The sequence below is a fragment of the Phyllostomus discolor genome, chromosome 5 (genome assembly GCF_004126475.2).
Source record: "Phyllostomus discolor isolate MPI-MPIP mPhyDis1 chromosome 5, mPhyDis1.pri.v3, whole genome shotgun sequence".
NCBI classification, from domain to species: Eukaryota; Metazoa; Chordata; class Mammalia; order Chiroptera; family Phyllostomidae; genus Phyllostomus; species Phyllostomus discolor.
Window position 1 is genome coordinate 137,002,238 of NC_040907.2, and position 15,866 is coordinate 137,018,103.

The 15,866-nt window shown below is 38.4% G+C and overlaps 1 long non-coding RNA gene across 2 annotated transcripts in view; it reads left to right on the plus strand.

Moving 5' to 3' along the window:
* Positions 1 to 15,866, plus strand: part of LOC118500841 — a 327,925-nt gene that overhangs the window by 236,363 nt on the left and 75,696 nt on the right. Inside the window, exon 5 of one of the 2 annotated variants that reach the window (XR_004903427.1) lies at positions 6,377 to 6,454. This is a non-coding gene — a long non-coding RNA (uncharacterized LOC118500841). The remainder of the gene's footprint in view (positions 1 to 6,376; positions 6,455 to 15,866) is intronic. The other variant, XR_004903426.1, reaches the window with a different exon arrangement.

Here is a 15,866-nt window from a genome sequence, read left to right on the forward strand (position 1 = left end):
TCATAGTTGGTTCATCCATAGGGATGGTATCTTTGGCAATCTCTTACAGAAGTTTTTGAAGAGCCTCTTTAAACCTTCTTTGCACAATATGATATTGATGGTTTTGATAAAATGTGAGAGGCAAGCTGTGAATAAAACTTTCGTTCCAGTTTCATATTTGTGGAAACATTTTCACAGACCTAGAGGAGGCCAAAGGATTGGTGCTGGCGCTCTTGGGTAAGGGATACAGAACCAGAACAGAGCATTTCATCTTCCTTCCTATGATAGGCTGTGCTACCTGTGACAGAGATTCCACAATCTTTTCTACACAAAGATTTTCTGGGTCTTGTAGGTGCATCCACAGAATGGAACAGATGAAAAGGCCACCACAGTTTGCTGACATGGGCCATTAAGGTCAAGTAATAAATTTGTCTGTCTCTGATTTTATAAACCCTATTTCTGATTATTTGACTTTCCATTGAAACTCTACAACAGGGAAAGAATAATAATCTACATCATTTTGTAGCTGACACTTCTCATCTTGCATTAATAGGTTGGCATTCATTTGTGTGTGTGGTTCATAACCATTTCTGTCAGCATGTTCATTACTATTTTTTATTTTTTAAAGATTTTATTTATTTATTTTTTAGAGAGGAGAAGTAAGGGAGAAGTAGAGGGAGAGAAACATCAGTGTGTGCTTGCCTCTCATGCAGCCCCCACTGGGATCTGGCCAGCAAACCACGCATGTGTCCTGACTGGGAATCATACCAGTGACACTTTGGTTTGCAGGCTGGCATTCAATCCACTGAGCCACACCAACCAGGGCGAGTATGCTCATTTTTTTTAATCTAACAATAAATACATTTATGAAAACAAAAGAAATATAAACAAATACTATAGATTTTTTCCTCTCATTAATGGACAAAAGATATTCTTTTTTTTTGCTGTTAAATTTTGGCCAATATTATACCTTTCTGGTGTCCAGATGATAAGACCAAATAAGAAAAAATAAAAGTTGTATCAATTTTAGCCACTAGCCAGCAAACTTTAATGCATAATTTTATGGTGGTAATGTTGGTGGAATGATCACTCTACATATTATTCATTTATCATTTATCTCTCTCCACATGGAGAGTACAAAGTAGCAATAGAATCCAGACATTTATTTTTTTATTGAGTTGTGAAGGTACACCAGCTGACAGTGTAGATATTCCTTTCTCTTATAAGCCATGCTTTTATGCAATAAGTCTCAGAAGAAATTACTTGTCTACTTGAAATGGGCACACCTCTTGTCTACTCTCTTATAGTCCTTTCAAGTATACTTTTAAGGGATTGATGTACAGGGAAGGCCTTTCTCCAGAAACCACTGAGTTTAAGACAGAATGGAACAAGTGCCTATCTCTTTGTTCTTAGAATGTAATTGCCCCAACTCAGTTCAAAGAAAGAGAAAGGTTTGTGTAGTAGAGTATACACAAGTATCAAAATGCATAACAGAATATGACACCAAAAGCACAAGCAACAAAAGAAAAATATTATTTATTTTGTTAAAACTTTTGCTCTTCAAAGGATATTATCAACAAAGTGAAAAGACAGTCTACAGAATGGGAGAACATATTTGCAAATAAAAAATACAATTAGGAATTAATATCCAGAATATATAAGCAACTCTTTCAACTCAACAACAAAAATCAAACAGCCTAATTCATAAATAGGCAAAAGACAAATGGAATTTCTCTACAGAGGATATATGAATGGCCAAGAAGCATATGTAAAGATGCTCAATATTACTATATATTGGGGAAATTTAAATCAAAACTACAATGAGGTACCACTTTATACCCATTAGGATGTATACTGTCAACAAAAAAATAAAATAAAAAAGAACAAGTTTTGGTGAGAATCCAGAGAAATTGAGACACTGGTGAGTTGCTGGTAAGAGTGTCTGCATTCTCAAATGGTTCAGTCTCTATGGAAAATAATACGGTGGCTCATCAGAAAATTAAACATAACATCACCACGTGATCCAGTAATTCAGCTTTTAGGTGTATACCTAAAAGAACTGAAAGCAGGAACTCAAACAGATACTTGTATATCAATATGCATAGCAGCATTCTTTACAATAGTCAAAAGGTAGAAACACCCAAATGTTCACTGACTTATAAATAGGTAACCAAAATATGTTATATATATAAAACAATATGCCATTCAGCTTTAAAAAGAATGAAATTCTGTTAAATGCTATTGTAACAGGGTGCAGCCAAGAGAGGGGATCCCAAATAGGGATTTGGAATGGGGCCCAGAACTCAAGGTGTCCAGGAAATATTAGGCTGTCCTCACCCCACCCCCCACAGGTGTGGGTTGGGGGAAGGGACAAATGGAGCAGGACCATTGAGAGCTGTTTTGTATAGCAACAGCTTTGCAGCTAACCTCTGGTGTGGTCATTTAACACATCTATAACCTTTAACTGATTACATAGATATGCTAAATAGCTGTGGCCTTGCTCTGAGACAGGGGAATGGAAATAACTTCCCACCAAGACATAACAGGGGGGCAAGTCCCCTGAGTTATAGCGCCTGTGTGACAGCTTGGAGAAGACTGGCTCCATGACACGGGGCCATGCCTGCCCAGACTCACGATCGCAGCCCAGTAAAGCTGGAAGGGTATGAGAGTGCTGGCAAATGTAGCCGATGGTGAGAGGAGTCAGAAATAGGGCTGCAGAGGAAGGTTGGCGTGGGTATTTAAACCCAGACATGGTAGCCATTGGAGGGAGAATCACGTGGCTTTGGCCGAGTGGGGACCCCCGCAGCTTTAGAAGTGGGAACCACCACTCAGCTTTAGCAGAGATCTGGGTGACACAGCTGATAGTGCTGGGAACCGAGGGAGGCCTACCAGCCGAGCACAGATTACTGGGAAGAACCAGGGGCTGCATGAGCCAGGGGCTTCTATTTCTTTTCCTGAGATATAGTACCCCAGACTGGGCAAAGGGGGAAAGAAGCACTGTGTGTATTTGTGGGTGTTTTAAGAAGGACTGTGTGTATTTGTGGGTGTTTTAAGAGACTTTGGGATTTTGATGAAGACATTAGTTCACTACTTTAATTTTGTATAGCATTAAATAAACATTTCCTTTCCTTTTCACGAATCACGGACATTGAGAGATGTCTTTCCTATGAGGCAGTGGACATAATGAACCTGGTGGTTCTTTTTGGTAATAGTATATCAGCCTCCCTGTGGCTTCCCCGCCCCGATGTTCTGTAACACTATGACATGGGTAGACCTTGAAAACTTTGTGCTAAATGAAAGAAACCAGGTGCCAAAGTACAAATATTTTTTTAAATGATTTTATTTATTTTTAGAGAAGGAAGGGAGGGAGAAAGAGAGAGAGAGAAAGATCAATGTGCGGTTGCTGGGGGCCTTGGCCTGCAGCCCAGGCATGTGCCCTGACTGGGAATCAAACCTGCAACACTCAAAGTATAAATATTATATGACACATTCATAAGAGGTATGTAGAATGAGCAAATTCATACAGACATAAAGCTTAATCATAACAGAGATAACCAGAGAAGGGACAATAAGAAGTTACTGTTTAATGGATATAGAACTTGTGTCTGGAATGATAAAAAATTCTGAAAATGGATAGTGGTGTTCTCTTCATAGTATTGTGAATATACTATTTGGCAGTTAATTGAATACTTAAAATGGTAAAAATGGTAAATGTTAGTTTATATATATTTTCCACAATAAAAAAATAAAATGCATATTTTTCCATAATTAAAAATAAAATAAGCTCCATATTATTTTATATCATATTAATTTCTTTTGTCAGTGGAGACATCTACCTGCCTTGAATTTCTACAGATACATACATAGGTATTTTATTAAACAATTACATTAGGCTCCTTGATGATCCTCATTGATCAGACCTGCTTATCACTTATTTATAATTTCAGATTTCATTTTTATAGTAAGCTCTAGGAGCCAAAAGAATCTGACAGATAAAAATAAATGTCTCATAAATTAATAAATGATATGAATTTTTTCACATTCCCACAGTACTGTACAAAGTAATACTGCTTTTCTGTTGATTTTTGCTTTAAGGTATACAGATGTGTAAATTTGCTATAGAGTATATTTTGTACACCTTGTTTTTGGAGGGAGATTGTCTAAACAGAGTGGACATAATTCAATATTTTCAATGCATGTTTTCACTTTTTATTTTATTCAGATTTGAAAAAGTTGCATGGAAAACAACCAAACTGTACTTTTTATAAATTAACTCCAACTGTTTTAGAGAAATGTATATCATGTATGTTATCCCCATTAACGAAAAGTGTAAACTTGTTTTCAGATTGGAATGTATTGTATAAAGATAAGAAAGTTGGATTCTAAGACTTGTGTTGTGTCACTGACTTGGTCATAATTTTGAGTTAATATTTTAACCTGTTTGGAATTTTTTTCTCATTGGCAAATCAAGACTCATTGTACTAGATGTCTTATAAGGTCATTTACATGAATAAATATGATTGTGATTCATAAAATTTTGTTAACAAAACAGTGAGCAGGTTAGATTTGGCTACCTTCTGATTTAGATGATTGCTAATATTTTGAAGTTACTATACCATCATGTAATCAAAGAGAATATTAGGGAAATTGTTTTTATATAAAACTGAATTAGAAATAATGATAGAGTAGCACTATTGTGTTTTTCTACTTTAGATGTTGGACTAATTTTTTAAAAATTCTATGAAAAAGGACCCTATTCAATTTCTGGCGGAGCTCCTGGAAATCTATTATGCACCAAGTTTGTGTACGTAAGGAAGTATATGCTTAGCTAGGAAAATTTTTATTCAAATTGGGCAAAATGAACATCTGATTCCTATTAATTAGGAACAAATAGAATATTTTTAAGATGTGGATTTAATGGACTAAGTCTATCTGCAAACTATGTCTTCGACTGTTGTAGTTCTTTTCTTTGCCTAAGCCACATTTGATTACTTTAAGTAGTAAAATCAAACAGAAATATTTACCATGGGCCAGATTGTGTTAAGAGAGTCACATATATCATATCATTTAATTAACACAATAACAACAGTACAAAGTTTGTGATAATATTAATTTTGCAAATGAGGAAACTATAGTTCCGATGGTTCAGTTAATAAGTATATGTATAACCAATTTCAAAACTATGTGTGTAACTTCAAGGGCTCATCACTATTTCTCCATGAGATACATGAATCTCATTTACTATTTTACCTAGTTGATCAAATGTGAATATTGAGGAAAAAACAGAGCACTATCTAATCATGTTTTCACAACCTACACACACCCACAAAATACTAGAAATAATTCAAGTGAGTCATAAGTAAAAACCCCTTCTAGGATTTTCTTTTTTTTGGCATTTATTTATTTTTGAATTTTATTGTTGTTTAAGTACAGTGGTCTACATTTCCCACCACCTCAGCCATCCCCACACTTTCTATTAAAGCTCTGAATCTTCATTAGGTATTAGGCACCATCATTTTGATCAAGCATTGATTGGCCCTGTGGTGGTTTGCTGGATAATGAAAACCTGTATTGGCTTTTGCTTCTCTCCTTTCTCATTCTAACCACTTTCTCACGTATGCTCTCTGGGATTGCCTCCCAAATAAACTACCTGTACCTAAGTCTGTGCTTCAGGGTCCATTCTTGAGGAAAAATCAAGCTAAGACACAACTCTTTGAGGGTAGCTCTCTCTAACCACTCAATCTCCATGCTGCCTCTGATGTCCCTCCTCCCTATTCCTAAAGCAGCCAGGACTTTGTTAATAAAAACCTGAGATCAATATACACATTTCAAAGTTAACTAGAAACTGATTGCTGTCATAAGTTATTCTGCAACTACTATAATTTCATTAGTTTTTTTTTTCACCTTTTCGTCTGTCTTTGCTTTGCCTTCCCAAATAATTAGCAAAGTATGGAAGGACTGGGGCACAACTTGCATGTTTTTTATTTCTAATATTTAATACAAAGTAACTGTATATCATTAGATACTGCCTCGGTGGTGTTTCATAGTTCTCTAGGAAGCTACATATTTTTTGAGAATGAATGCACATTTTCAGCTCAGGATTAAAACAGGAAATTCCCCTTTATGGCATATGGAGAAAATTCTCCCTTGAAGTCATGTCATGACACAGAATGATGTTTGGAACAAAACATATAACCTTAAAAGAGCAGCACATATCCATTTCTACTGACAAGTACACTGAGAGACTGTTGCTATTTTGCATTGTGTTCTAGTAGGAAGAAGTGTTCTGGTAGGAAGAAGTGTTCTACTGAAGTTAATTGATTTAAAACTCAACACTTAATGTGGTAGTAGAGACATAAGTAAAGACTAAGAGCTCACTTTCTATTTTGCCCTGAAGCAGCATTCCACATGGAGGTTACGTGTAAATTAAAGAAGGAAGAAGCAAGCAGATTCCCAGTACTTTTAGCAAATAAAGGTAAGTCGTCGTGTATATCAAGCTGTCACAAATGAAAGTATGTGGAGAATGCAAAGCCTTTGCTTCATGAATTATGTACAGGAGCTGAGTGAGAACAGTAAACTCAGCTATACTGAGACAATGGCAGAGTCAGGTAGGATGATGAGGCACACAATATAATCACAGTAGATAATTCATAGACACTGGGAAAATTGCTAATATCTAAAAATAATTACTTATATATTTTGTAAACTCAGTACATTTTGTTTTTAGTTGTTTAATTTTTAAATGTTTTAGTCCCAATTTCAAATGTTCAAAACTGTTCAAGGGGTAAAAAAGAATGAAAGACAAAGCCTCATGTATTTCTGTTGTAATGTACTATGTTTGCTCTAGCTTTCAATTTTGAGAAAAGTTTTTACTGAATAAAAAGTTTTTACTGAATGAACAGTTTGTATAAAGAACAGTTAAAATCTGAAGAATTCAAAATATACTTTTATAAATGGGACATGTGTATCTATTTCTGTATCTATAGATATAGATACAGATGTGCACACTATAGATAAATTATGTTATCTATATAATTTTTCAACCCAGAAATAATTGTTTAGGCACAGTTTTGTTTAAGAGACATTGTCTTTGGGGAATTAATAAAAGTTGTACTTTAGAATTACAAATGTAAGGAGCAATTAGAAAAGCTGTCATTAGCCTTTTCTTCTACCATCACATGTATGGTAATAGTCACATGAGCAAGCATCTCCATAGGCATGATTAAATTTTGCCACACATTTTAACTAAATGTCAGTAATAACTATAACCTTCAAGATAAATAAGATTGGCTGTACGTCATCCTATTTTTCAAACTGGAGGAGACAGATGAGAAATGAGGAGAGTAAACAATTCATACACTTTCTTTTTGCTTTATTAACTTTTTTTTGCACGTGAAAAGGGCCAACATTTTGCCTCTCCAACATGTGCGTTTTGGGGTACTGATCTTAAGTATGTAAATAAGAAACAAGACCCAGAAACAACCTTTGACCCTCTTTTTTTCTGCCTCAGAGTTTAATATGGAAACACCTACATCAGGAAGGCAATCATAACATATTCACTTTAGTATTAGATAGGAAGGATCTAAGCAGGAGCTGATAGCTAGATTTCCCTCTGTGTCCCGCTGTTCCTGTGTTGTCTAGCAGGAATTTGTTTCCAGTTCTGTACTGGCTACCTGTTAATTGCTTTTTCCCCTTTCAATGTCCCAGAGCCTTGCCTCTCTCCCTTTGTCCAAAATGACATATAAACCTCAACTGTCCAATGCCTCTTTGTGGCCCTTGTGTCATTCTTATGGTGCACTGCATGTACATTGACATCATAAACTTCGGATATTTTCTCTTGTTCATCTATTAATTTGATTTTTAGCTCAGGTAGAAGAACTTAGAAGATGAGAGGAAAATTACTTTTTAGCACCCACACAGCATCCAAATTCACACCACTGTACCATGAAGCTTGTTAATACAGACAATGATTATTTGTGAGAATTAATCCACAATGAAAAGCACCATAGAATTTTCACAGTAAAAATGTGACAGCAAGGATAATTCCACACTGTACTGGCTTAACACAAAACTGCATTATAAAAAACAATATAAAAACAAATAATGTAATTTAAAAAGTGAAAAATACAGTATTTTAATAACATTTTCTCATTGATAATTAAGAAAAGAAATGGCATCTATTCTAGAAGATTGTGATAAAAGATAGTTGGGCAACTTTCAGGCTTTTAATCAAGAATAAAAGATATTTTTGTTGGTTTGTTGCAAAACAAGCCTCTGGAAATTCAGTCACAGGAGCAAAAAAACATTTAAGCAAAAGTAAGTTATAAGTTGATTGTGGTGGCCAAAAGAAGGGAAAACACATAGACCAATGTATATTGTAATTTGTTTGAGCCATTATTATGTGGTAACATAAACTATAACAGAGTGTATAGGGTGGGGCAAACATAGGTTTACAGTTGCCAGTACATGAAACAGAGTTTATTCTTGTATTATTGTCTTAATTATCATATTATTTTCCATACAAACATCTGTGAACCTATGTTTGCCCCACCCTGTATATTTCTTTTTCCTCTCATTTAATTATAATGTTTTATGCATCTTTTTGTTTCATAGGATATAATACTCATATTTTCATATTAATACCTATTAATGACTGTAGTATTCATCTATCTAATTGGCAAATATTTATGAAATATGCATTTTATGTTAGACTTTGTAACATTTACAAAGTTACATTAAAAGTAATGATATCAAATATTCAATTACTTTATGTGTACAAATTCATAAACTGTAGAGGAGGTTTTACTATTTTTCTGACTTTTCAAATTAAAAAACTGTGATACAGGGTATTTAAGTAATGTGTTCACAGTCACACACAACTAACAATTGATGGAACATGGAATACAAACCCAGGAGTCTTGAAATGGGCTGCAGAGCAAAGGGTCCCCAAAGTCCTCACAGTAGGGGGGCAGGGGAAGGAGATGATACAGCATTCAAGATACTTTGTGAAAGGGTCAGGCTAGTTTCCCAACCCACCAAGTCGACTGCTCATGACTGAGTTATCCCAACTCACTTGACAGCCCTCAGCTTAATTGAAACTCTCCCAGCTCACACAATAGACATCTGGTGCCAGCCATGATGGCTGGTGGTCAGACTGACCCTCCTGTACCTGGGAACAGTTCTATCCTTTACATAACCCATTGTCCCAGCTAACATCTGAAACCCTGAGGCACTTGCCCAGAAGAACAAGAGACTAACCCCTCTCCTATTCCCCATAAAACCCAGTGCTTTTTCTTTTAAAAACCCCATTCTTGCCTCTCCCTAGGGCTGCAGTGTGTCCCCACTCAGGCTGCTTGTAAACTCAGCATCAAATAAAGGTACTTGGATCAGATCATCAGCTCCTCCCACCTTTATCTCTCTGGGGTGCATTTCTAGCCCTTCACATAACAAAAGGCAAGTTAACAGCTGTGTTAATACCCCAGGTGAAAGGTGTGACTCTCCAAGCATTCAGGGACTTATGAAGTAGCCAGGGGAGGCAAATGCCCTCCTTGGATGCCCCTGTGTCATAGGAAGGAATGCTTGCCCCAACTAAAGATGGAAGCCAAGAGAAGGTAGATGATACAGGGAAACTTGCAAATAATATAGCACATGTGGGAGGAGCTGGATGGGAGATCATGTTGGAAGCTCTGGGTCAAAATTTAAACTAAGGGCAGGCAGAGAGAGAGAGGCTGGTTCACCATGAGGACTGAAAGAGTAGGTAGCAACCACGCTGACCTGTAGTGAAGAGGGCAGCCATTTAAGAGAGATTCTGCCATGCCGCCTATAGTGAGGGAGTAGCTATACTTGTTTCTCTGAGGATTGGGTCATGGGGCCTGGGCTAGTAAGAAAGGGGAGTAGCCATGAAGAAAGAGCTGTGAGCCTCGAGGGATTTGGCAACAGCAGCCAAGTGGAAGAGAATGGCATGCTGCTATTCTAATCGTGCCTTCCCTAGCTGACTCCAAACCCACCAAGGACTTGGCCTTGCAAGATGCTGACCTGCTGCCTCACAGGCCTGGACTCTATCTGGACTCTTGGGACTCAAGATGTACAGATGAAACTGGAAAAGACACCAGAGTTTGGGCTGCCTGTCCTACCAAACTCAATAAGCAGAGACAGCAATTGAATCTTTATGGGTGCTTTATTCAGGTGGTCGGCAATGTGAGAAGATGGCAAGTTCATCCCCTAACAGACCATCTCCCCTTTTCTTTCCAGGCCAAGGTTTTCATAGCAAGGGATAAACAAGGTGCGGTGAGGGGGTTTGAAATTCAAGGAAAAGTTAATTGTATTAAAAAACAACTTTAGCATTCTCACCCTGGCTGGTGGTCTTAAGCTCTGCTCCAGATGGTGGTCTTTAGCTATGTCTTGGGCGGTGGTCATCTTACCCTGGAGTACAATGTCTCAGATATCATCTTGAATTGCTTGCAGTCCTCTTGAGGAACAAAAGTGGAACTGCTTATGGTCTCCTGGAGTCAGGATGGGTCATACCTTCAGTTCCTGGAACAAAAGCTTTTACATGCATTGATTACTAAGCTTATTAGCAATTGCTTAAACTAAAATTTTCCAATTCTTAAATCCCCTGTCACAGAGAAGTCACTTTCTTGGGATTTGTGTCTTTCCTGTACTTCACCATGATCCAGTGCAACAGGACACATGTTTTCCTGGACTATTAAAGGGAGGACTGGAGAACTGTTTGCATAGCTGGCTTAAGAACAGATAAGGAAATGGGGAACTATTGGGCTTGGTTTTGGAGTATAGCCTGGTGGGGAGCAAAGGAAGTACTGGGTCTCATGGGAAAACAGAACTCTGAGCAGAAGTGCTCCCAGCCCTTGCCCCAAGGATTCACCCCGTGAATAAAAACCTGTTGCTTCTAAAGCTAATCATTGGGTCATGCACCAAGGTGCCACATGCATTCCTCTATTATTCCTCTTTTCAGAAATGCATCAGCTGCTTCTTGGACTCTGAAGTGCCTCCTTCTTTAGTAGATCCACAATTCCATAAAAAGGAAAGTCTTTCACAATGTATACATATACCAAATATGATGTACACTTTAAATACCTTATAATTTTGTTTGCCAATTAAACTTCAATAAAAATATATTTAAAACAAATTTAAAAAAATTTAAATTATAATTTAAAAATTATATACCATGATCAAGTGGTATTTATTCCTGGGATTCAAAGATGGTTCAACCTATGTAAATTCTGAATGTGATATACTACATTGACTAAATATAGGATAAAAAATCTTATGATCATTTCAACAGATGTTTGTACCACCTTTCTGGGATGATCTTAGCAGCATTTTGGTATCATTTTCTGTATTCTTTGCCAAATTATCAAATCCTGTGATGCAGGACAGTGCTCTCATTTAATTAAACTCTTTCTCAAACAGTGTTATGTGCCTTGCTTCCTAGATCCAACATGTTAAAGATGTGGTTCCCTTACATATGTTTACTAGTTCCTGCAGTTTCTTCAAGATATAGTTTCTAAGTATTGATCTGGTGGCCAGGAGGGAAGGTAGGGACAAGTAGTGAGTGGGAAGTTCAGGTTGTACTCTGAGGAGGGTGTCTGTACCACTTCAACAAGAGAGGAGCACTAACCTTTGAGAGGGAAGCATGAACCACTTTCAGAAACTCTTTGTGGCAAAGAGTTTGAGCATTTAACCTGCTCAGTTTCACTAAGCCCAACCAATAGGGAAGTGCCTCTTTTTTTATCTAATCAGAGCCTCAATTAGCATAGCAGATATGACTAAATTGAGAATTTAACTTTCTCCTGGGTTCTGCTACTTTTCTAATAAAATTCTAGGCCTGATTCTCAGCTTTCTCTGCCATCTGCTGCTGGATAGGAGAGCACTTTTATATGCTGTAAAGGAGGCACTATTGTGTTCATATTCAATTTTTAATTGATGAGTTATGACTTTAAGCCTTTCATTTAATTTCTCTAGAGCATCACTTACCACTAAACTATCAAATTTTATTGCCATTATAATTACTATTTTCCTTATATATCTTACATGCTTCTTAACTTAGATCACTGGCATTTTCTTTCCTACTAGTATGCCACATAGTTTACCACCAGATGAAATTTTAATGATTATATTTGTTGGGAACTGCCCTGCCTGGTTTAGAAGCTGTAACCCCCACCAAGGCTAAGGCTGAGGGAACAACCTTGGACTGTAAGCCACCAAGGAGACAAAAGCTTATCTGTCTGGCAGGAGAGCCGCTTCTGCTCCTTTTACTTCATCCATAACTGGCCCCCAGTGCTTGGTCAGTTAGCCAATGATGGGTAAGATTCCCCAAAGAGGGGAATGACTTAAGACAGTCAGGATCACGTGGGAGGCCCCCAAGGAAGGACTTTGGGGGCTACAGCAAAAGGGGGTGACGGACCCTCGCCCCTCAGCTTTGACAAAGCCTGAGCCCTCATTTTGTCTGTGAGAAATCTCCTAATCTCCTGGCTGCCTTACTTCCCTTGATCCACCTAAGCCTGAAATAATGATGGAAGGTGGTGCAGACCTGTGCTGGAAAGGGTAGGTTCCCTGGGAGATCAGGCCTAAGAAAGAATATGTAAAATCCTGTGAAACCTGCTTTGTTTAGAATGCTCTCAATGAAATGATAAGGGTCCAAGCAAGAAGTAAGTTTGTTCCTCAAAGTTTTACAGCTCTTTAACTATCTGACCCTGACTCAAAATAGGCCCTCAGACTTCTTTGTTTTCCATTGTTTGATCCTTACTGCCTGGCAATGATTAATGAGCTTTACCTGAATTCTTGTGTAAACAAACCCAATAAAAGCCAATTGAGGAACAGGCTCCTGGTCCTTCTCCTGTGAGAGATCAACCACCCTTCCTCCCCAAGCAGATCATGTCTTGGTAGACTTATTCTCATCCGTGGCAGCCAGGGGCCCCTGCGGGCAGACCCTTCCCCCTTTTACTGTTGCCCATGACCAAGATTATCCATGCTCCACCTACTGCTAACAGTGGGCTCTTAGACTGTATGTTCCTATGAAGTGAAAAGCAATTCTAATTTAAGGGAAAAAGACATGGTTGTAAATATTCACTAAAGTATTTATACACCGTATCTAAAATTTCTACAAATTATGTATCCAGAACAAAATATTTTAATATTTTTCCAGTCTTTAAGTAAACCCAGATTTCCTTTAATGTTTTTCATAAAAATACATATAAATTAATATGCTAATATCTAATATAGTTATAAGTTACAATTATAAATTAATAATTAAAATGTCATGGTAGGAATATGAAAGGTTAAAGGAGAGGTTAGAAATAGCTCTTTAAGCACTTAGGGGTTTGGCTTGGGTGTGGGAGGCGCTCACACTGTCTCCTCCACCCACCCGCTCTGACAAAGGGTCTTCTGCTCAGATGGGCAGAAGAGGACCCTCTAATTCCAGGAAGATGGGCTGCGGAAAGAATTAACTTCAACAACTTTCATTTTAATAGCTAGGTGAAGGACTTCCGGCAAGATGGAGGCATAGGTGGATGCACTGTACCTCCACGCACAACCAAGATTAGAACAACAACAATTTAGAGGCAGAATAACACCCAGAACTGATAGAGAATTTATCTGAATGGAAGTCGGACAGCCAAGAAGTTGAAGTAGACCCATTCATCCAGACCGGTAGGAGGGGCGGAGACAAGCAGCTGGGCGAGGGTTGCAGCATGGGTCACAGTGTGGAGAGCAGAGAGCAGTGGGTGCATAAGGCAACCAGGAGCATGTAAGGCATCTGGGGCGCACAAAATTGCAGCGGGTCGACCCTGAGTATGCGAGCGGCAGCTGGCAGACCCAGTGAGGCAGGAATTGTGGACCGGGACAGAGCGCGCAGCCCAGGATCCCAGGGAAGGGACTGTGGTCCCAGGAGAGCGGAGCTGCTGCCATTGTTCCCTCCTGCCCCCACATACAACATCACAATCTAGTGACTGGGGTGCCCAGCCCCGGTGAACACCTAAGGCTCCTCCCCTCACCGTAACAGGAGCGTCCAGACCAAAAAAAAAAAAAAAAAAAAAAGAGAGAGAGAGAGAGAGAGGGAGAGACAGAGAGAGAGAGAGAGAGATATCTCAAACAGAAAAACAGATCAATGGCCCAGGGCTCATCCTTTTGAGCAACCAAGAGATAGCCAATCTATCAGATGCACAGTTCAAAACACTGATGATCAGGAAGCTCACACAATTGGTTGATTTTGGGTGCAAATTACATGAAAAATGCAGGTTACCATAAAAGAGATGAAGGAAGATGCATGGTGAACCAATAGTGATGGGAAGGAAACTGGGACTCAAAACAATAGAATGGACCAGAAGGAAGAAAAAAACCACCAAACAGGAAAGAATGGAGAAATAAGAATTCAAAAAAATGAGGAGAAGCTTAGGAACCTCCAGGACATCTTTAAACATTCCAACATCCGAATTATAGGGGTACCAGAAGGGGAAGGGGAAAAGCAACAGATTGAACACGTATTTGAACAAATAATAAAGGAGAACTTCCCCATTCTGGCAAAGGAAATAGACTTCCAGGGAATCTAGGAAGCTCAGAGAGCCCCAAAGAAGTTGGACCCAAGAAGAAACACACCAAGGCACATCATAATTACGTTAGCCAAGGTAAAACTGAAGGAGAGAATCCTAGAAGCATCAAGAGATAAGGGGACAGTAACCTACAAAGGAATTCCCATCAGACTGTCAGCTGATTTCTCAAAAGAGACCTTACAGGCAAGAAGGGACTGGAAAAAAGTATTACAAGTCATGAAAGACAAGGACCTATATCCCGGATTATGCTCTCCAGTAAAGCTTTCATTTAGAAAGGAAGGGCAGATAAAGTGCTTCTCAGATAAGGTCAAGTTAAAGGAGTTCATCATCACCAAGCCCTTATTTTATGAAATGTTAAAGGGACTTATTTAAGAAAGGAAGATAAAAAAAAACATGTATAGTAAAAGGACAGCAAACTCACAATTATTAACAACCACACCTAAAGCAAAACCAAAAGAAACTGAGCAAACAACTAGAACAGGAACAGAACCACAGAAATGGAGATCACATGGAGGGTTAGAAACAGGGGAGTAGGAGGAGGAGAGAGGGGGAAAAGGCACAGAGAATAAGTAGCATAGATTGTAGGTTGAAAATAGATAGGGGGAGGGTAAGAATAGTATGGGAAATGTAGAAGCTAAAGAACTTATAAGTACAACACATGGACATGACTAGAGAGGGGGATATGGGTGGGAGAGGGTGTACAGGGTGCAGGGGAGTGAAGGGGGAAAAATGGGACAACTGTAATAGCATAAGCAATCAAATATATTTAAAAAAAGAAATAGCTCTTTAACCACAACTTGTTATTTATTTGAAGAATTTTATGAGAGAAAGTATATTTCACAATCAGCATAACTGAAAAAATAAAAGGCATATTTGTTACTGGGGCCCCAGTATTTGAGCCCGTCTGCCTGTGCACACTGGCCTGAAAGAAGGGCACAAGTAGGGGTTTTCAGTATAGGAATGAGGTTCGCTAGAGAATTGGCCAATCCAGAGTTAAGGGAAGTTAATGCTCTAAAGGACCCAACTCTTCAATGGTGTGTAGATTAGATTACATAGGACAAAATCAGAAGACACTGATGGTTAGGGGTTCACGTCATGCTGGGAGCTGGTATTAAAGATGAGGCAAGGGTAATAAGTCAATTGTTCAGGTTTTAAGGGTAGTTCTGAGGTCTGTTTTATCTGGTTTCATGGGAAACTAACCAGGAAGTCATTGCAGCTTAGGGCTCAGAAGCTAAAATATAACTTTAGTCAAGAAGTTATCTTTAACCTGCTCATGGTCTGGACCCTGTGACCATTAGTCAGGTACCGGCTACTGTCCAT